At 36.4% G+C, this 22,512-nt stretch overlaps 1 long non-coding RNA gene across 1 annotated transcript; it reads right to left on the reverse strand.

Annotated features, from left to right (window-relative positions):
- Positions 1-1,748: 1,748 nt before the first annotated feature.
- LOC116755772 lies at positions 1,749-18,901 on the reverse strand. The gene is made up of 3 exons (XR_004350460.1): positions 18,863-18,901; positions 4,572-4,578; positions 1,749-1,971 (listed from the first exon to the last, which is right to left on the reverse strand). It is a non-coding gene; the product is annotated as an uncharacterized LOC116755772 (long non-coding RNA).
- Positions 18,902-22,512: the final 3,611 nt, after the last annotated feature.

A 22,512-nucleotide genomic window follows, 5' to 3' on the forward strand; every position in this document is an offset into this window, starting at 1 on the left:
CATGAGATTACATTTCCATGAGCAAGAAAGAGAAAGGAGGAAGGGGAGAGGCACAGACTTCCTTTTGAGGATCCAACCAGACCCGAAGTCATATATACATCATTCTTCCCCAATTCCAGTTGACCAGGGCTCAGTTACATTCCATGCATGGCTAAAAGGAATTCTTTATCCTAGACCCCCATAGGCTTATCCAAAAATCAAGATTCTACTAAAATAACAAAAAAAAAACCCAATGGATATTGGAGAAGAACTAGCAGTTTCTGCCATACAAGGTTCAAAAATCTCCCTAATATTTAGGGAAAATTGCCTCTCTGTTGTTTTTGTAACTGAAAATAATTTGTTCTCTGGAGATAAAATAAGCAAAATTATACTCGTCAAAAAATTAAATAGACTGGTTCAAGATGGCAGAACAGAAGGACGTACGCTCACTCCCTCTCGCCAGAGCCCCAGAATCACAACTAACTGTTGAACGATCATTGACAGGGAGACACTGGAACTCACCAAAAAAGATATCCCACATCCAAAGACAAAGGAGAAGCCTCAAGGAGATGGTAGGAGGGGCGCAATCACAACAAAATCAAATCCCATAACCGCTGGGTGGGTGACTCACAAACTGGAGAACACTTATACCACAGTTAACAGAACAGAACACAGAACACTCCACCCACTGGAGTGAAGGTTCTGAGCCCCACGTCAGACATCCCAACCTGGGGGTCCAGCAATGGGAGGAGGAATTCCCAGAGAATCAGACTTTGAAGACTAGCAGAATTTGACTACAGGACTTAGGACTGGGGGAAACAGAGACTCACTCTTGGAGGGCACATGAGGACCCTGTCTGAGGGTCCTGGGGAAAGACATGAGGACCCTGGGGAAAGGAGCAGTGACCCCATAGGAGACTGAACCAGACCTACCAACTAGTGTTGGAGGGTCTCCTGCAGAGGCGGGGGGTGACGGTGGCTCACCACAGGGATGAGGACACTGACAGTGGAAATTCTGGGAAGCGCTCCTTGACATGAGCCCTCCTGGAGTCGGCCATTAGCCCCACCAAAGAGCCAGGTAGGCTGCAGTGCTAGGTCACCTCAGGCCAAACAACCAACAAGAGGGAACTCAGCCCCATCCGTCAGCATACAAATGGATTAAAGTTTTACTGAGATCTGCCCACCAGAGCAACACCCAGCTCTACCCACCACCAGTCCCTCCCGCCAGGAAGCTTTCACAAACCTCTTAGATAGCCTTATCAACTGGAAGGCAGACAGCAGAAGCAAGAAGAACTACAATCCTGCAGCCTGTGGAACAAAAACCATATTCACAGAAAGACAGACAAAATGAAAAGGCAGAGGACTATGTAACAGATGAAGGAACAAGATAAAACCCCAGAAAAACAACTAAATGAAGTGGAGATAGGCAACTTTCCAGAACAAGAATTCAGAATAATGATAGTGAAGATGATCCACGACCTCGGAAAAAGAATGGAGGCAAAGATCGAGAAGATGCAAGAAATGTTTAACAAAGACCTAGAAATTAAAGAACAAAACAACAGAGATGAACAATACAGTAACTGAAATAAAAAATACACTAGATGGCATGAATGGCAGAATAACTGAGGCAGAAGAATGGATAAGTGACCTGGAAGACAGAATGGTGGAATTCACTGCCATGGAACAGAATAAACAAAAAAAAATGAAAAGCAATGAAGACAGCTAAAGAGACTTCTGGGACAACAAGTAACACACGAACATTTGCATTACAGGGGTCCCAGAAGGAGAAGAGAGAGACAAAGGACCCGAGAAAGTATTTGAAGAGATTATACTCAAAAACTTCCTTAACATGGGAATGGAAATAGCCACCCAAGTCCAGAAAGCGCAGAGAGTCCAAGGCAGGATGAACCCAAGTAGAAACACACCGAGACACATAGTAATCAAACTTACAAAAATTAAAGACAAAGAAAAATTATTAAAAGCAACAAGGGAACTCTCATAAGGTTAATAGCTGATTTCTACAAGCCAGAAGGGAGTGGCACGATATATTTAAAGTAATGAAAGGGAAGAACCTACAACCAAGATTACTCTACCCGGCAAAGATCTCATTCAGATTCAATGGAGAAATTAAAACCTTTACAGACAAGCAAAAGCTAAGAGAATTCAGCATCACAAAACCAGCTCTACAACAAATGCTAAAGGAACTTCTTTAAGTGGGAAACTCAAGAGAAGAAAAGGGCCTACAAAAACAAACACAAAACAATTAAGAAAATGGTAATAGGAACATACACATCATTAATGACCTTAAAGGTGAATGGATTAAATGCTCCAACCAGAAGACACAAGCTCACTGAATGGATTCAAAAACAAGACCCATACATATGCTGTCTACAAGAGACCCACTTCACACCTAGGGACACATACAGACTGAAAGTGAGGGGATGGAAAAAGATATTCCATGCAAATGGAAATCAAAAGAAAGATGGAGTAGCAATACTCATATCATATATTATAGACTTTAAAGAATGTTACAAGAGACAAGGAAGGACACTACGTAATGATGAAGGGATCAATCCAAAAAGAAGATATAACAATTATAAATATATATGCACCCAACGTAGGAGCACCTCAATACATAAGGCAACTGCTAACAGCTATAAAAGAGGAAACTGACAGTAACACAATAATAATGGGGGGCTTTCAACACCTCACTCACATCAATGGACAGATCATCCAGACAGAAAATTAATAAGGAAACAACAGCTTTAAATGACACAATAGACCAGATAGATTTCACTGATATTTATAGGACATTCCATCGAAAACAGCAGATTACACTTTCTTCTCAAGTGCACACGGAACATTCTTCAGGATAGATCACATTTGGGTCACAAATCAAGCCTCGGTACATTTGAGAATATTAAAATCATATCAAGCATCATTTCCGACCACAACGCTATGAGATTAGAAATCAATTACCAGGAAAAAAGAATGTAAAATATACAAACGCATGGAGGCTAAACAGTACATTACTAAATAACCAAGAGATCACTGAAGAAATCAAAGAGGAAATCAAAAAATACCTAGAGACAAATGACAATGAAAACACAATGATCCAAAACCTATGGGATGCAGCAAAAGCAGTTCTAAGAGGGAACTTTATAGCTATACTAGCCTACCTCAAGAAAAAAGAAAAATCTCAAGTAAACAATCTAACCTTATACCTAAAGGAACTAGAGAAAGAAGAACAAACAAAACCCAAAGTTAGCAGAAGGAAAGAGATCATAAAGATCAGAGCAGAAATAAATGAAATAGAAACAAAGAAAACAACAGCAAAGATCGATAAAACTAAAAGCTGGTTCTTTGAGAAGATAAACAAAATTAATGAATCTTTAGCCAGACTCATTAAAAAAAGAGGGAGAGGACTCAAATCAATAAAATTAGAAATGAAAAAGGAGAAGTTACAACAGACACCGCAGAAATACAAAACATCCTAAGAGACTACTACAAGCAACTCCATGCCAATAAAATGGACAACCTGGAAGAAATGGACAAATTCTTAGAAAGGTATAAACTTCAGAGACTGAACCTGGAAGAAACAGACAGTATAAACAGACCAATCACAAGGAATGAAATCGAAACTGTGATTAAAAATCTTCCAACAATCAGAAGTCCAGGACCAGACGGTTTCACAGGTGAATTCTATCAAACATTTAGAGAAGAGCTAACACCTATCCTTCTCAAACTCTTCAAAAAAATTGCAGAGGAAGGAACACTCCCAAACTCATTCTATGAGCCCATTATCACCCTGATTACAAAATCAAACAGAGATGCTACAAAAAAAGAAAATTACAGACCAATATCACTGATGAATATAGATGCAAAAATCCTCAACAAAATACTAGCAAACAGAATCCAACAACATATTAAAAGGATCATACACCACGATCAAGTGGGATTTTCCCCAGGAATAAAAGGATTCTTCAATATATGCAAATCAATCAATGTGACACACCATATTAACAAATTGAAGAAGAAAAACCATATGATCATCTCAATAGATGCAGAATAAGCTTTTGACAGAATTCAACACCCATTTATGACAAAAACTCTCCAGAAAGTAGGCACAGAGGGACCCTACCTCAACATAATAAAGGCCATATATGACAAATCCACAGCCAACATCATTCTCAATGGTGAAAAACTGAAACCATTTTCACTAATATCAGGAACAAGACAAGGTTACCCACTCTCAACACTATTATTCAACGTAGTTTTGCAAGTTTTAGCCACAGCAATCAGAGAAGAAAAGGAAATAAAAGGAATCCGAATCGGAAAAGAAGAAGTAAAACTATTGCTTTTTCCAGATGACATGGCACTATACATAGAGAATCCTAAAGATCCCACCAGAAAACTACTAGAGCTAATCAATTAATTTGATGAAGTAACAGGATACATAACTAATGCACAGAAATCTCTTACATTCCTACACACTAATGATGAAAAATCTGAAGGAGAAATTAAGGAAACACTTCTATTTATCATTGCAACATAAAGAATAAAATACCTAGGAATAAACCTACCTAAGGAGACAAAAGACCTGTATGCAGAAAACTATAAGACACTGATGAAAGAAAGAAATTAAAGATGATACAAACAGATGGAGAGATATACCATGTTCTTGGATTGGAAGAATCAATATTGTGAAAATGACTTACTACCCAAAGCAATCTACAGATTCAATGCAATCCCTATCAAACTACCAATGGCATATTTCACAGAACTAGAACAAAAAGTTGCACAATTTGTATGGAAACACAAAAGACTCTGAAGAGCCAAAGCAATCTTGAGAAAGTAAAACAGAGCTGGAGGAATTAGGCTCCTGGACTTCAGACTGTACTACAACGCCACAGTAGTCAAGACAGTATGGTACTGGCACAAAAACAGAAATACAGATTAATGGAACAGGATAGAAAGCCCAGAGATAAACCCATGCACATATGGTCACCTTATTTTTGATATAGGAGGCAAGAATATACAATGGAGAAAAGACAACCTCTTCAATAAGTGGTGTTGGGAAAGCTGGACAGCTACATGTAAAAGAATGAAATTAGAACACTCCCTCACACCATTCACAAAAAAAAACTCGAAATGGATTAGAGACCTAAATGTAACGCCAGACACTGTCAAACTCTTAGATGAAAACATAGGCAGAACACTCTATGACATAAATCACAGCAAGAGCCTTTTTGACCCACCTCCGAGAGAAATGGAAATAAAAACAAAAATAAACAAATGGGACTTAATGAAACTTCAAAGCTTTTGCACAGCAAAGGAAACCATAAACAAGACCAAAAGACAACCCTCAGAATGGGAGAAAATATTTGCAAATGAAGCAACTGACAAAGGATTAATCTCCAAAATATACAAGCTGCTCATGTAGCTCAGTATCAAAAACACAAACAATCCAATCCAAAAATGGATGGAAGACGTAAATAGACATCTCTCCAAAGAAGATATACAGATGGCCAACAAACACATGAAAGGATGCTCAACATCACTAATCATTAGAGAAATGCAAATCAAAACTACAGTGAGGTATCACCTGACACCAGTTAGAATAGGCATCATCAGAAAATCTACAAACAACAAATGCTGGAGAGGGTGTGGAGAAAAGGGAACCCTCTTGCACTGTTGGTGGGAATGTAAATTGATGCCGCCAATATGGAGAACAGTATGGAGGTTCCTTAAAAAACTAAAAATAGAACTACCATATGACCCAGCAATCCCATTACTGGGCATATATCCTGAGAAAACCATAATTCACAAAGTCATGTACCACAGTGTTCTTTGCAGCACTATTTACAATAACCAGGTTATGGAAGCAACCTAAATAAATGCCCATGGACAGATGAATGGATAAAGAAGATATGGTACATATATACAATGGAATATTACTCAGCCATAAAAAGGAATGGAATTGGGTCATTTGTAGACACGTGGATGGACCTAGAGACTATCATACAGAGTGAAGTAAGTCAGAAAGAGAAAAACAAACATTGTCTATTAACGCATATATGTGGAACCTAGAAAAATGGTATAGATGAACCTGTTTGCAAGGCAGAAATAGAGACACAGCTGTAGAGAACAAACGTATGGACATCAAGGGGGGAAAGCGGGGTAGGTGGGTTCGGGGGGGGGAGATTGGGATTGACATATATACACTAATATGTATAAAAGAGATAACTAAGAAGAACCTGCTGTATAAAAAAAATAATAAAATAAAATTTAAACAAAATTAAATGCAACTGTCATGGAACGTCCCCTTACTGAATCTCACTTTGCCAAGGGAAGCCAGCCCTCATTCTTTGCTTTCTCTGTAATGTGGTTTCTGCAAACTTCCACAACCTCATCACATTCCTCTCCTCTTTTTACCAATGTTTTTCTCATCACTTTAGAATCTTTTTCTATACCTCTAGGATCACATTTAGCAATCCACCTTCCACAAATATGTATTTATTACTGATATTTTCCAAACACTATCTCAGCATTGGCAATAACTCAAAGAGGACATGATTTTTAAACTTAAGGAGCTTACAGTCTAGTGCCACATTAGACAACTGATTCATAATGACCTTACAGTCAGTTCAACCCTTGTATATATTTTTCACAAGAACAACAATTAAGTCATGCTATTCAAAACTTAGATAATTGACTTTTTTATTTAATTGAGGGACTTGATGTCCAACTATGCTATACCTCACCTTGGTTTTCAGCCTCTTATTCTATCACTTGGAACCTTGATTCTGTCCTTGGATATTAAGCCACCACTCCCAATTTTATGGGTTTTGAAATTTTTCCTTTGGTAGATATGCTTGGAGGGATCACTGATACGAGTGATTTGCTGAAACCCAGATATAATTCTAAGTATAACATCCATTGCTTAGAAGAGGGTAGAAAAAGAAACCATGAATTTTTTTAATCAGATTTTTTTTTTTGCATTTTTCTTTTTTCTTCTGTTTAAGGTGCTATAAAATGATCCTGACAGCATGAATTGCTCTGCAGGTAATTTGCCAATGCCAACTGAATGCAGCCCAGAAGGTTCCTGAGCCCATTGGCAAGCTGGTGCCAGTGACAGATACTCCATATTAGTAGCTGGTAATGTTGGCACAACTCTAGGAATTATCCTGTTTTGTGAGTTTAATCCTCATCAACGGAGGCCTCCCCCATGCTCCACCTCCTTTTCTGAAGAGAAATGCAAATGAATGGGATTTAGAGTTTGTGGCGTTTTCAGATTCTCAAAAAAAAGTACATTTCCCCTGCTCTTAGGCCATGAATGATGAACCAACCAGAAGCTCAAAATTTCTTATCACAAGAGCTTCATGTCAGCCATGGGTCTATCTCTTTTCAACAGGAATCTGGAGCTTGCAGAGTGGGAGCCAAATACAAGTGTTGTTCCACTGGCTCCACTTCTTCGTGTTGTCAATCATTCCCTGCTTGTGTCATCCATATGACAGGGCAAAGGAAGTGGTTAAGTACAACCCTCATACACACCTGGAGTAAGTTAACTATACCATGCAGAAGAAGGATGGCAGCCATGGTTTCAACAGTGGGGGAAATCCTTCATGAGTTTACATATTCATAGGTAAATTGGTGACCCCACCCTCAGAAAGTAAGGAAAACAGATCTTCCATCATTCCCTTCTGGGGAAAAGACAGAACCCAGGAGGAGGATTATTAAGTATAAAGAGGATTAGGGATGGGGGAGATCCACAGAGCTAGGCAAGTGAAGAAGTCATCCGTTCCTTTGCTAATAAGAGAACGGGAAAGGCACTTGGCCGAGAGCATTCAAGGGAAAGTACATCTTCTCACTGCAGCTAATAAAAGCTCTCCATTTTAGGTGACCTTTGGGCAGTAACAGACACAGAGAGCGGCAAGTTCTTGCAAATAGAGATAAATGCCTCCTAGAAGGAAGTGACATCTCAGAGCAGACCTATTTGGGGCAACTACTGCACAAATGAGGACACACAATATCCCTGATAAGGGCCTGGACCCACCCTCATGTCCCTTGGGGCCACAGCCAGAAGAACCAGGATAACTCATTCATGTTGAACACCTACTGTGTACCAGGCACTGTGTAATAAAATCATCAACCCATCCTGGACCACAGCAGGGACAATTCTCTTTGCAGGCTATTTTCATACAGGCCAACCAACAAAAGCAACTGAGACGGAGTCCCAAGGCAGACCAGCACTTAAAGAATATTGCTTTTTCAAGGCATGTTTGGGCAGGTTGCCTGCCAGTTACTTTCACATTACACTGTTGCTTATTTTTTTTAACTCCCTGAAGTATATTCACACACTGTCTATGAGAAACACTGAAATTAGTGAATAACATTTATGGATAATACAGAATTACCTCTCCATGACTTGAGGTTTCTAGTAGCAACAGAAATGTGAAGCAAAACTGAAACTGGATTAGGGGTCATGAGACAGCCTGAGACTTCATCAATTATTAAATGAGATACTTTATGCAAAACCTTAGCATGTTACATGCAGAAGAGTAATGACTCAAGATATCACACCTATTGGTATCGTAATAACAAATGTTATCAATGTTATTACTGCTGGTGTTATAATTATTAAGACTACTGTTCTAGGGCTTCCCTGGTGGTGCAGTGGTTGAGAGTCCGCCTGCCGATGCGGGGGACGCGGGTTCGTGACCCGGTCCGGGAGGATTCCACATGCTACGGAGCGGCTGGGTCCATGAGCCATGGCCGCTGAGCCTGCGCGTCTGGAGCCTGTGCTCCACGACAGGAGTGGCCACAACAGTGAAAGGCCCGAGTATCGCAAAAAAAATAAAATAAAATTAAATTAAATTAAAAAGTGAATACTATGATGAAGAAAGTACAAACAGATCTTAACAGAACTTTCTATTTGGAAATGCCTAGTTTTGATCACAAAAGTGTTCTAATTCACTAACCTTAAACGTGAAAGTAGAATGAGCAAATATAGACAAAACTCTCTCCGCGGATTCCATATAGTCAAGTTTGTACCTAAAGGAAGAAGAAATTGGTGGCTCATTCTGAAAGCACTTGGCCATGCCTATGAATGTCTACTGCCAGGATAGCTTCAAATAATTATGTCCTGCATGCAATTTACCCAGTGTCATTCTTGGAAGTGATGTCTTTGAGGATTAGGTTACGAACAGACACGTAGAGTCAATGAGCTCTTGGGCTTAGAACTCCTTGCAAATGGGTAGAAAGTTGGGTAAGTAGAACTCGTTTACTGAATGAGACCAGCAGGCCAGCCAGGACTTTCACAGACACTCTGTAAAGCACAGTTGCTATAAAATATATGCAATTTTACCTGAGAAGGAGAAATAAAGTAATTTCTTTGTTAACCAATAGCTCAGCAGGTAAGAATAATGGTCATTGAGACTTATGTATATTTTTGCAGGTTACAAAATATGTCACACAGAAAGCTCATTTGATTATCTGATTATAAAACATTTAAATCCCATCATCTGGCCCATGGTAGGCTTTCAATAAATGTGGTTGCAATGAAAACAATTGAACAGAGTTAAGAATTGTTATCCTTTTTAAACACATGAGCAATGGAGGCTCAGTAAAGGTAAGTGACTTGCCTAGTTTCAAATATAAGCTTCTATATGTCATTAAGATCTTTTACTTATTCATGAATCTTTTAGAAATTATCTAACTCCATATTGCTAGCTAGGAGTAAGAGTAGACCATATGATATACATCAAAATTCGGTATTTTTCCATTAAGATGCCTCTCCATCTTAGTCAGAAAACCTGGATTTGATTAATTTTGGTTTCCAGAATAGAACCCCTGAAGAATTTAAATCCAGATTTTTTGAGTGATCCATATGTCTGGATCAGTTGTTTTTGTCAAACACCCATTACCTCATGGCCTAGATTTCCATAATTAAATGAGGTCAAATGAGAATATACAGAAACTGAAAAGCACTGTGTTAATATTAGCTGTTATCAGTGAGATGTATTTCTCTTATAAATATAGAAGCCAGTAAAGTAAAGGACTTCTTTTATAAAAGAAAGAAAGAAAGAATTACCCGGCCAGCACACAAAAAAGTGTGTTATTATATATCGTGGACACACAAATTCAAAATATAATTGGTAATAACATTGTTATATTAGACTCTATTACAAAACAGGTTTAAAGTTTGGAGTTTGATGTTTGAAAGGACAGTCAAGTGTTGTAGGCATGGAGAATTTTTAGGGATTCAGTCCATTCTGAAAATCAAAGATTTAGCCAGGCATAATCCTCTTAAAACATGCTCATCTATGGTTTTCACACATTTATAAACTCAGCCTCCTTGATGTCGTCAATCATTAAAAAGCTATTAATAAAAAAGAAAAGTTTTTTAAAGGCACTTGGAAGGAACATATAGTATACTGTATTCAAACACAGTCATTTATTGAATGCCTGCTAGGTGACTGATAGTTGTAAAAAATTCATTACTATCTCCATTCTACAGATGAGAAAACTGAGATTTAGACTGTTAAGGCACTTATGATGAAGGTAATAATTAACAAAGACATGCATTAAGCTCAAGTATTCCAATGTTGTGTCCTATATTCATTTTTTTCTAAACTATTCTGTAAGTTTCAAAATAGACCAATGTATAGATCCAGAATGGCAACACTAAATAGCCTTTTGTTCTTTTTATTGTCTTTTATTAATGTAATTATCTTTAACATTTGCTTCCACTTAATTTCTTAATCACTCTCTATTTTGTATCTCTATTTAAGGATTAAACTATTAAAATCAACATAACAAAAAGGCTTCTGGTGTTAAGATGCCCTCTTCTTTCAGATACCACTCCCAAAGCAACAAGAAACATGAACAACAGAATTCAAAGTCTTTTTTGGACAAAATTTAGAAACATCTATAATCCCAAACCACTGTATATGATTAAAAGATGTCAAGATATGAGATTAATGCAAGAAAAAAAGCCTGCAGGAGCAGATCTTAAACATGTCAAGAGAGCACAATCACCAAAACAGACGGTGCATTATAAGAAGCAAAACACAATAATCACATCTTTGGGAAAAAAAAAAAAAGGAACATGACGCCGAGGCAATGAAGAGTACCAGGAATTAATCAAGGAAACAGACACCCCTTTTTTGTAAGAAACAGTTCATTGATGAATCATGATGGAAAAAAAAGTCAAAGGCTAAAGAAATTTTTAAAAATGTCCAAAGACTTAACTATCACATACACATAAACACACATATACACAGGGGAGTTGGGGATGGGGAGGAAGAGAGACAGAGAGAGAACTTTCACTTCATTGTGAAATAGGGAGACTCCTACTAGCCTGTAATATCTCTTGGTTCTTTTCCCATAAAGTTCCTACACACGCAATCCAAGAACTTGATAATTCACTTTATTCAAAAGTAAACAATATTCAAAAAGAACCAAAGATTTTTAAGAAAAAAGGAAGAAATTGACAAAATTGCTTTCTCTCACACACCTACACATACATGCACATAAATGCATATATAGAAGTAATGTTGTTCACTAGGAAATGTTAACAGGCAGAGGAAAATCATGACAAAAGTTATTGTGATGAATCAAAAAGCATTAAAAAAAATCAAAGAACCCAAAGTAAAAATACAAGAGTTTAGAGAATATGTGGTTGAATGATAGAAGAAAGTAAAATATAAGAGGTCAGATCTAAGAAAAGATGGAGAGTAAGAGTAAAAGCATTAAATAATGAATACCATATTATAAGCAGTGCACACACAATAAAAAGAAAGGAGTCTTATGAAAACACAGTAAAGAGTAAAGGATGATAAAATTGCAAAAAGTAAACAAAATTAAATCAAAACAAACAATTCATTAAAGTAGGTTAGAGAAAAATTATATTAATAAAAAATAGACTAAGGAGATCTTTCATGCATATGATCAATATTCTTAAAGAGAACAAAACACAAGGAAAAAATTTAAGATATATTTCAGGAAAACTTCCAGAAAGAAAGTAATACTTGATACAAAGATTAAAATGGTCCATTCTGTCTGAGAAAATGAATATATTATAGGACAACCACCTAAAAACATATCTCAATAACGCTATCACATTTCAAACAAAAAGATTACCTATAACAATAAAACAAACCAAGCTAATCATGGGTTTCTCAAGGGCAATCTTCAAGGATACAATAAAGTTATAGTAAACACTATGTTTAAAAAATCCTAGAGGAAGATTTTTAATAATTCAAGTATAAAGACAGGAGAAAATCACTTTGAACTTGCAAAACCCAGAAAATATAAATTATATAAAGGAAAAACCTAAGTAAATTAAGAACTGAATTGAATAACTATTAAAAGAAAAAAGTCTGGCAGTGACCACTCAATTGAGGTAGCCACGTGAGGCAGCCACAAGCCTAGGTCTAAAACGACTGTGGGAATCCTAAGTATACAAATTTTATAAATCACATAATGTAAAAATAGTATAAAATATATATATATTTAAGCACATAATATGAAAAGCATACATATAAAGTACCAGAAGAACAAGAAAAGAAAAGAAGAAATAAGGGGAAAAAAAAATGAAGAATGCTACTTTCGTCATTGCTTAATATACTGTCTTTAAAATATAGATAATTGAGTACGTCATATAAAGTTACAGTAATGAAGGTGACAATAGAACTTAAGACAAAATATAAGGGCTTCCCTGGTGGCACAGTGGTTGAGAGTCCGCCTGCTGATGCAGGGGACACGGGTTCGTGCCCCAGTCCGGGAAGATCTCACATGCCGTGGAGCGGCTGGGCCCGTGAGCCATGGCCGCTAAGCCTGCGCATCTGGAGCCTGTGCTCCGCAACGGGAGAGGCCACAACAGTGAGAGGCCCGCATACCGCAAAAAAAAAAAAAAAAAAAAAAAAAAAAATATATATATATATATATATATATAAACTTAAAGACTTATCAAAAAAAAATAGATCATTTGTAAAAACGATTTTTAAAAAGAATCAATAAAAAGAACGTGTATTACAAGACGTTATTGCAAAATTAAGACTAGCCTATCTATTAAAGCCATTAATCAAAACAGGATAAACTCACGTATTAAGTGGAAAAAATACTAAAACTAAGTCAGAAAGAAAATCCGACTACATACCACACACAAAAAAGATATTATGTGCTAATTATATATGTATATATGAACATATATATTCTCATATATAATCTTACAACTTAATAATAAACAACCCAAATGAAAATGGGCAAATGATCTGAAATGCATTTCTCCAAAGAAGATACACAAATGGCCAGTAGATACTGGAAAGTGCCTAACATCATTAGCCATTAAGGGGAAATACAAATCAAAAGCACGATCAGGTCTTAACTTCACACTCACTATCACGGTTATAATCAAAAAAGAGACACTAGCAAATGTTGACAAGTATGTGAAGATATTGGAACCCTCATATATTGCTCGTGAGAATTTAATCTGGTACAGTCACTTCGGAAAACCGTTTAGTAGTTCCTCAAGATGCTAAATATAGAATTAACATATGATCAACCAATTCCACTCCTAGGTATCTACTATCCAAGAGAAATGAAAACATATGTCCACAAAAAGACTTATACACAAATGTTCGTAGGAGCATTATTTATAATACCTAACAAGTAGAAAAAACACAAATTCCCATCAACTAAAGAATCGACAAATAATATATGGTATATCCATAAAATGAATATTATTTGGCAACAAGAAGGAATGAGGTAGTGACACGGTATGACATGGATGAAACTTGAAAACATAATGCTAACTGGAAAAAGTCAGTCACAAAAAACCATGTAGTGCATTATTCTATTTACATGAAATGTCAAGAATGGGCCAATTTTTATGGAGACAGAGAGTAGATTAGTGGTTAGCTAGTGCTGGGGTGTGGGGTGTGGGGTGGGGAGAGGCTGTGGATAAATGGGGAGTGATGCTAATGAGTATGTAGTTTCTTTTTGAGAGGATGAACTGTCTTAAAATTGTGGTGAGGGTTGCACAACTATCTGAACACACTAAAAACTATTTGATTGTATATTTTAAATAGGCAGATTATATGACGTGTTGGTTATACCTTAATAAAGCCACTAAAAAATAAACTGTTAGTTAATTTTGGTTATAAAAGAGGGCAGGGAAAAGCACAAGTATATAAATGGGATGTTAGAATGGGGAATTGACCAAATATAGAAGAATTTTAAAGATTACAAAAGACTATTTTGCTTTGACTATAGAAATTAACTAGAAAACCTGAATTAACTGGATGATTTTCTAGGAAAATATTAATTACCAAAAAAAGACCCAAGAAATGTTAGAAAATCAAAAATAAATTATCACATGAGACACAAAGTTGTCAAAAAACTACTCACCCCCTCTCCACCAGAGGATCTGAACCAAACCTTTAAGAAATATATATCTCAAATACTGTTTAAACTGTTCCAGAGTAAAGAAAATATAAACACTCCCAATTTTTTAATGAAGTCAGGAAAATATTAATATCAAATCTGACAATGATAGCCCCAATCTCACTTATAAGACTTCATGAAAAATATTCTAAATAAAATATAAACAAGAAGAATCCAGAAACACAAATGCAAAATAAACCACAACCAAATTGGGGTCATATCAAAGACAGTCCAATATTAGGAAATATTATCATATCCAAGACAGAAAATGAGACAAGGATTATAGAATGCAATCAGTTGGATACATACAAAATTAATATCACATCATAATAGAAGAAAAGATCTTGTTTACAACAGCAAAAAAAAAACCCCCACAAACATAAAATATATAGAAATAAGCCTAATAAGACATATCCAAAATCTAAGCAACTTTAAAACTTACTGAAAAATCCAGAAGAAGGCTCAGATAAATGGAAGGAATACCCTATTCTTAGATAGAAAGAGACAATATTTCAAATAGGTATATTATTTCTAAACACCTATAAATTTGACCTAATAAAAATATTAACAGGACTTTTATTTTTAGAATTAGACAAATTCTAAATTTCATGTGGGGGGAAAAACATGACAGAATATACAAGAAAATTCTGAAAAGAAAAAGTAATGAGGGAGAACTCCTCCTAAAAGATATTAGAATATATTTTAAGCCAGCATAATTAAATCAATGTGGTACTTGTGCGTGAATAGAGAGTCTAGAGAAATAGAAAAACCACGTACAGGAATTTAGTATATGATGATATGGTCACGTGGGAAAATGATGATTTGTTCAATAAATGAGTAACCTTCTAGAAAAAATAAAGATCCCTGCTACATAAATATTTTCATGGATCTTTACCATACATAAATTACAGATGGATAAATGGCTTAAATGTAAAAACTGAAACCACAAAATTCCACAAAGAAAACATGAAGTTTTTTTATAATCTTAAAGATAAATCTCAGTATGATATGAAACCCAGTAATTATAAAAGATTGTTCTATATTCCAAATTTTTATGCATGGTAAATTAAAGTTAAAAGTCAAAACTTGGGGGGAAATAACACATAGCAAGGCTATTTTTTTGTGTGTATAAAGAGAGCTTGTGAAGATCAACAAAAAAATGACCTATAGCCTTAGAGAAAAAGTGGCAAAGAACATGAACATGTTCACAGAAAAAGAAATAAAAAACTTTTAGACATGAAAAAATGCTCAAACACATTCACAATAGAATAAATGAAAATTAAAACTAAAAATGAGACAACATTCAACTGGCAAAGCCAAAACCCATTCTAAAATTCTGTATTTTTCAGGGGATGGGAAACAGGGAAACTCTCCTATTTTGTTGGCAGGAATTTAAGTTAGCACCAGGACAGTTAAAAAATAGATATTAAAAAGATACAATTAAAAAGACACAATACTGAACAATAAATTTCAAAACTGAAAACTGCTAAACATTGCTGAAAGAAACTAAAGAAGACCTAAATGAATGACGAGATATACCCTGTTAATAAATTGGAAGATGTTAATCCAACCTAAATTGATCTATAACTGTAATGCAGCAGGCTTTATCTTATTTTTTAATTCAAAAATTTATATGGAAAAGGAAAGAACCCAGGTTAGCCAAAACAATCTTGAAGATAAAGAATAAAGTTGGGGGATTATAATCAAGAACTGTAGTACTGGCATAATGAGAGTTAAAGAGAAATGGAACAGACTGGAGTATCGAGATATAGACCCACTCATAAATGGACAATCAATGATTTCAACAATGATGCCAAAGCAATTCAATGAGGAAAGGAATGGCTTTCAACAAATTATGCTGCAACAACTTTTAAAAGATGTGGGGATAAAAAAGTACTTCAAAATCTACCTCATATCATACAGAACAATTTATTTGAGATGAAACATAGACCTAAATGTATAGCAAACTATAAGATATCTAGGAAAAAAACAGGATAATATGGTTGCAAATTTAGGGTATGAAAACACTTCTTGGAAAGAATACAACAGGCAAGAATTATAAAAGAAAAAATACTGATAGACTAAACTTCATGAAAATAAAATCATCTGTTCATCAAAAGACATTGATAAGAAAATAAAAAGACAAGCCACAGACTGGGAGAAAATATTCACAAAAAAATATCTGACAAAGGACTTGTTTCTAGACTATATTTTAAATTGCATACAAATCAGTAGCAAAGGATAAACAATCCCAATTTTTTTAATGGCAAAAGACTTAAATACTTTGCAAAAACAAAAGTATATGAATGGCCAATAAGCACATAAAAAGGTACTCAATGCCATTAGCCACCAAGGAAACACAATTTAAAAAAACAATGAGGGCTTCCCTGGTGGTGCAGTGGTTGAGAGTCTGCCTGCCAATGCAGGGGACACGGGTTTGTGCCCTGGTCTGGGATGATTCCATATGCCGCGGAGCGGCTGGGCTCGTGAGCCATGGCCGCTGGGCCTGCGCGTCCAGAGCCTGTGCTCCGCCACGGGAGAGGCCACAGCAGTGAGAGGCCTGCATACCGCAAAAATTAAATAAAATAAAATAAAAATAAAAAAAACAATGAGATACTATTTCATACTCCTTCAAATAAATAATATTTTTAAATGACAGCAACAAATATTGGTGGAGATGTGGAAAAATTTGAACTCTCATACATTGCTAATGGGAATATAGAAACTATGTGGCAGTTTCTAACAAAGTTCAACATACATCTACCCTATACCTAAAACTTCTATCCTACATATTTACCCAAGAGAAATGAAAACATATATCCACTAAAAAATTGTTACAGGGCTTCCCTGGTGGCGCCGTGGTTGAGAGTCTGCCTGCCGATGCAGGGGACACGGGTTCGTGCCCCGGTCTGGGAAGATCCCACATGCCGCGGAGCGGCTGGGCCCGTGAGCCATGGCCGCTGAGCCTGCGCGTCCGGAGCCTGTCCTCCGCAACAGGAGAGGCCACAACAGTGAGAGGCCCGCGTAACGCATAAAAAAAAAAAAAAAAAAAAAAATTGTTACAGAATGTTCTTAGCAACTTTATTCATAATAGTCTCAAATTATAAATGACTCATATGTCTATCAAAAGAGAATGGATAGAGAGGACCTTCAAGATGGCAGAGGAGTAAGATGTGGAGATCACCTTCCTCCCCACAAATACATAAAAAAAATACATCTACATGTGGAACAACTCCTACAGAACACTTACTGAATGCTGGCAGAAGACCTCAGACTTCCCAAAAGGCAAGAAACTCCCCAAGTACCTGGCCGTGTGGCTGACAGGGTCTCGGTGCTCTGGCCAGGTGTCAGGCCTGAGCCTCGGAGGTGGGAGAGCCAAGATCAGGACATTGGAACACCAGACACCTCCCGGCCCCACATAATATCAATCAGCCGGAGCTCTCCCAGAGATCTCTGTCTCAATGCTAAGACCCAGCTCCACTCAGGACAAGCAGCTGCAGTGCTGGACACCCCATGCTAAACAACTAGCAAGACAGGAACACAACACCACCCATTAGCAGAGAGGATGCCTAAAATCATAGTAAGTTCACAGATACCCCCAAAAAAACCACCGGACACAGTCCTGTCCACCAGAAGACAAGATCCAGCCTCATCCAAGAGAACATAGGCACCAGTCCCCTCCACCAGGAAGCATAAACCACCCACTGAACCAACCTTACTCACTGGGGGCAGACACCAAAAACAACAGGAACTACGAACCTGCAGCCTGTGAAAAGGAGACCCCAAACACAGTAAGTTAAGTGAAATGAGAAGACAGAGAAATACTCAGCAGATGAAGGAGCAAAGTAAAAACCCACCAGACCAAACAAAAGAAGAGAAAATAGGCAGATTACCTGAAAAAAGAAATCAGAGTATGAGAGTAAAGATGACCCAAAATCTTGGAAACAGAATGGACAAAAAACAAGAAACGCTTAACAAGTACCTAGAAGAACTAAAGAGCAAACAAACACAATAAATGAAATGAAAAATTCTCTAGAAAGAATCAATAGCAGAACAACTGAGGCAGAAGAACAGATAAGTGACCTGGAATATAAAATAATGGAAATAACTACCACAGAGCAGTATAAAGAAAAGAGAATGAAAAGAATTGAGGACAGCCTCAGAGACCTCTGGGACAACATTAAACACACCAACATTTGAATTATAGAGGTCCCAGAAGAAGAAGAGAAAAAGAAAGGGACTGAGAAAATTTTTGAAGAGATTATAGTTGAAAACTTCCCTAATATGGGTAAGGAAATAGTCAATCAAGTCCAGAAAGTGTAGAGAGCCCTATATAGCATAAATTCAAGGAGAAACACGCCAAGACACATATTAATCAAACTATCAAAAATTAAAGACAAAGAAAAAAATATTAAAAGCAGCAAGGGGAAAGCAACAAATAACATACAAGGGAATCCCCATAAGGTTAACAGCTGATCTTTCAGCAGAAACTCTGCAATGCAGAAGGGAGTGGCAGGATATATTTAAAGTGATGAAAGGGAAAACACTACAACCAAGATTACTCGACCCAACAAGGATCTCATTCAGATTCGATGGAGAAATTAAAACCTTTACAGACAAGCAAAAGCTAACAGAATTCAGCACAACCAAACCAGCTTTACAACAAATGCTAAAGGAACTTCTCTAGGCAGGAAACACAAGAGAAGGAAAAGACCTACAATAACAAACCCAAAACAATTAAGAAAGTGGTAATAAGAACATACATATAGACAATTACCTTAAATGTAAACGGATTAAATGCTCCAACCAAAAGACATAGACTTGTTTGAATGGATACAAAAACAAGACCTGTATATATGCTGTCTACAAGTGACCCACTTCAGACCGAGGGACACATACAAACTGAAAGTGAGGGGATGGAAAAAGATATTCCATGCAAAAGGAAATCAAAAGAAAGCTGGAGTAGCAATTTTCATGCCAGATAAAACAGACTTTAAAATAAAGACTATTACAAGAGACAAAGAAAGACACTACGTAATGATCAAGGGATCAATCCGAGAAGATATAAAAATTATAAATATATATGCACCCAACATAGGAGCACCTCAATACATAAGGCAAATGCTAACAGCCATAATGGGAATTCATCCATAACACAATCATAGTAGGGGACTTTAACACCCGACTTTCACCAATGGACAGATCAATCAAAATGAAAATTAATAAGGAAACACAAGCTTATTAAATGATACATCAAACAAGAGGGACTTAATTGATATTTATAGGACATTCCATCCAAAAACAACAGAAAACACTTTCTTCTCAAGTGCTCACGGAACATTCTCCAGCATAGATCATATCTTGGGTCACAAATCAAGCCTTGGTACATTTAAGAAAATTGAAATCGTATCAAGTATCTTTTTTGACAACAATGCTATGAGACTAGATATCAATTACAGGAAAAAATCTGTAAAAAATACAAACACATGGAGGCTAAACAATACACTACTAAATAACAGAGAGATCACTGAAGAAGTCAAAGAGGAAATGAAAAAATACCTAGAAACAAATGACAATGAAAACATGATGACCCAAAACCTATGGGATGCAGCAAAAGCAGTTCTAAACGGAAGTTTATAGCAATACAAGCCAACCTCAAGAAACAAGAAACATCTCAATTAAACAACCTAACCTCACACATAAAGCAATTAGAGAAAGAAGAACAAAAAAACCTACAAAGTTAGCTGAAGGAAAGATATCATAAAGATCAGATCCAAAATAAATGAAAAATAAATGAAGGAAACAATAGCAAAGATCAATAAAACTAAAAGCTGGTTCTTTGAGAAGATAAACAAAATTGATAAACCATTAGCCAGACTCATCAAGAAAAAAAGGGAGAAGATCAAATAAAATTAGAAAAGAAAGAGGAGAAGTAACAACTGACACTGCAGAAATACAAAGGATCATGAGAGATTACTACAAGCAACCATATGCCAATAAGATGGACAACCTGGAAGAAATGGACAAATACTTAGAAAAGCACAACCTTCCAAGACTGAACCAGGAAGAAATGGAAAATATGAACAGACCAATCACAAGCACTGAAATTGAAACTGTGATTAAAAGTCTTCCAACAAACAACAGCCCAGGACCAGATGGCTTAATAGGTGAATTCTATCAAACATTTAGAGAAGAGCTAACACTTATCCATCTCAAACTCTTCCAAAATATAGCAGAGGGAGGAACACTCCCAAACTACGAGGCCACCATCACCCTGATACCAAAACCAGACAAAGATGTCACAAAAAAAGAAAACTACAGACCAATATCACTGATGAACATAGATGCAAAACTCCTCAACAAAATCCTAGCAAACAGAATCCAACAGCACATTAAAAGGATCATACACCATGATCAACTGGGGTTTATCCCAGGAATGCAAGGATTCTTCAATATATGCAAATCAATCAATGTGATACACCATATTAACAAATTGAAGAATAAAAACCATATGATCATCTCAATAGATGCAGAAAAAGCTTTTGACAAAATTCAACACCCATTTAAGATAAAAAACTCTACAGAAAGTAGGCATAGAGGGAACCTACCTCAACATAATAAAGGCCATATACGACAAAGAAAGATCAGGAACAAGACAAGGTTGCCCACTCTCACCAGTATTATTCAACATAGCTTTGGAAGTTTTAGCCACAGCAATCAGAGAAGAAAAGGAAATAAAAGGCATACAAATCAGAAAAGAAGAAGTAAAACTGTCACTCTTTCCAGATGACATGACACTACAGAGAATCCTAAAGATGCCACCAGAAAACTACTAGATCTAATCAATGAATTTGATAAAGTAGCAGGATACAAAATTAATGCACAGAAATCTTTTACATTCTTACACACTAATGATGAAAAATCTGAAGGAGAAATTAAGGAAACACTTCCATTTACCATTGCAACAAAAAGAATAAAATACCTAGGAATAAACCTACCTAAGGAGACAAAAGACCTGTATGCAGAAAACTATAAGACATTGACGAAAGAAATTAAAGATGATACAAACAGATGGAGAGATATACCATGTTCTTGGATTGGAACAATCAATACTGTGAAAATGACTATACTACCCAAAGCAATCTACAGATTCAATACAATCCCTATCAAACTACCAATGGCATATTTCACAGAACTAGAACAAAAAGTTGCACAATTTGTATGGAAACACAAGACTCTGAAGAGCAAAAGCGATCTTGAGAAAGTAAAACAGAGCTGGAGGAATCAGGCTCCTGGACTTCAGACTACACTACAATGCTACAGTAGTCAAGACAGTATGGTACTGGCACAAAAACAGAAATATAGATCAATGGAACAGGATAGAAAGCCCAGAGATAAACCCATGCACACATGGTCACCTTATTTTTGATAAAGGAGGCAAGAATATACAATGGAGAAAAGACAACCTCTTCAATAAGTGGTGCTGGGAAAGCTGGACAGCTACATGTAAAAGAATGAAAGTAGAACACTCCCTAACACCATACACAAAAATAAACTCAAAATGGATTAAAGACCTAAATGTAAGGCCAGACACTATAAAACTCTTAGAGGAAAACATAGGCAGAACACTCTATGACATAAATCACAGCAAGATCCTTTTTGACCCACCTCCTAGAGAAACGAAAATAAAAACAAAAATAAACAAATGGGACCTAATGAAACTTCAAAGCTTTTGCACAGCAAAGGAAGCCATAAACAAGACGGAAATACAGCCCTCAGAATGGGAGAAAATATTTGCCAATGAAGCAACTGACAAAGGATTAATCTCTAAAATATACAAGCAGCTCATGTATCTCAATATCAAAAAAACAAACAACCCAATCCAAAAATGGATGGAAGACTTAAATAGACATCTCTCCAAAGAAGATATACAGATGGCCAACAAACACATGAAAGGATGCTCAACATCACTAATCATTAGAGAAATGCAAATCAAAAGTACAATGAGGTATCACTTCGCACTAGTCAGAATGGCCATCATCAAAAAATGTACAAACAATAAATGGTGGAGAGGATGTGCAGAAAA

This window comes from Phocoena sinus, chromosome 6, assembly GCF_008692025.1.
Source record: "Phocoena sinus isolate mPhoSin1 chromosome 6, mPhoSin1.pri, whole genome shotgun sequence".
Taxonomy (NCBI): Eukaryota; Metazoa; Chordata; class Mammalia; order Artiodactyla; family Phocoenidae; genus Phocoena; species Phocoena sinus.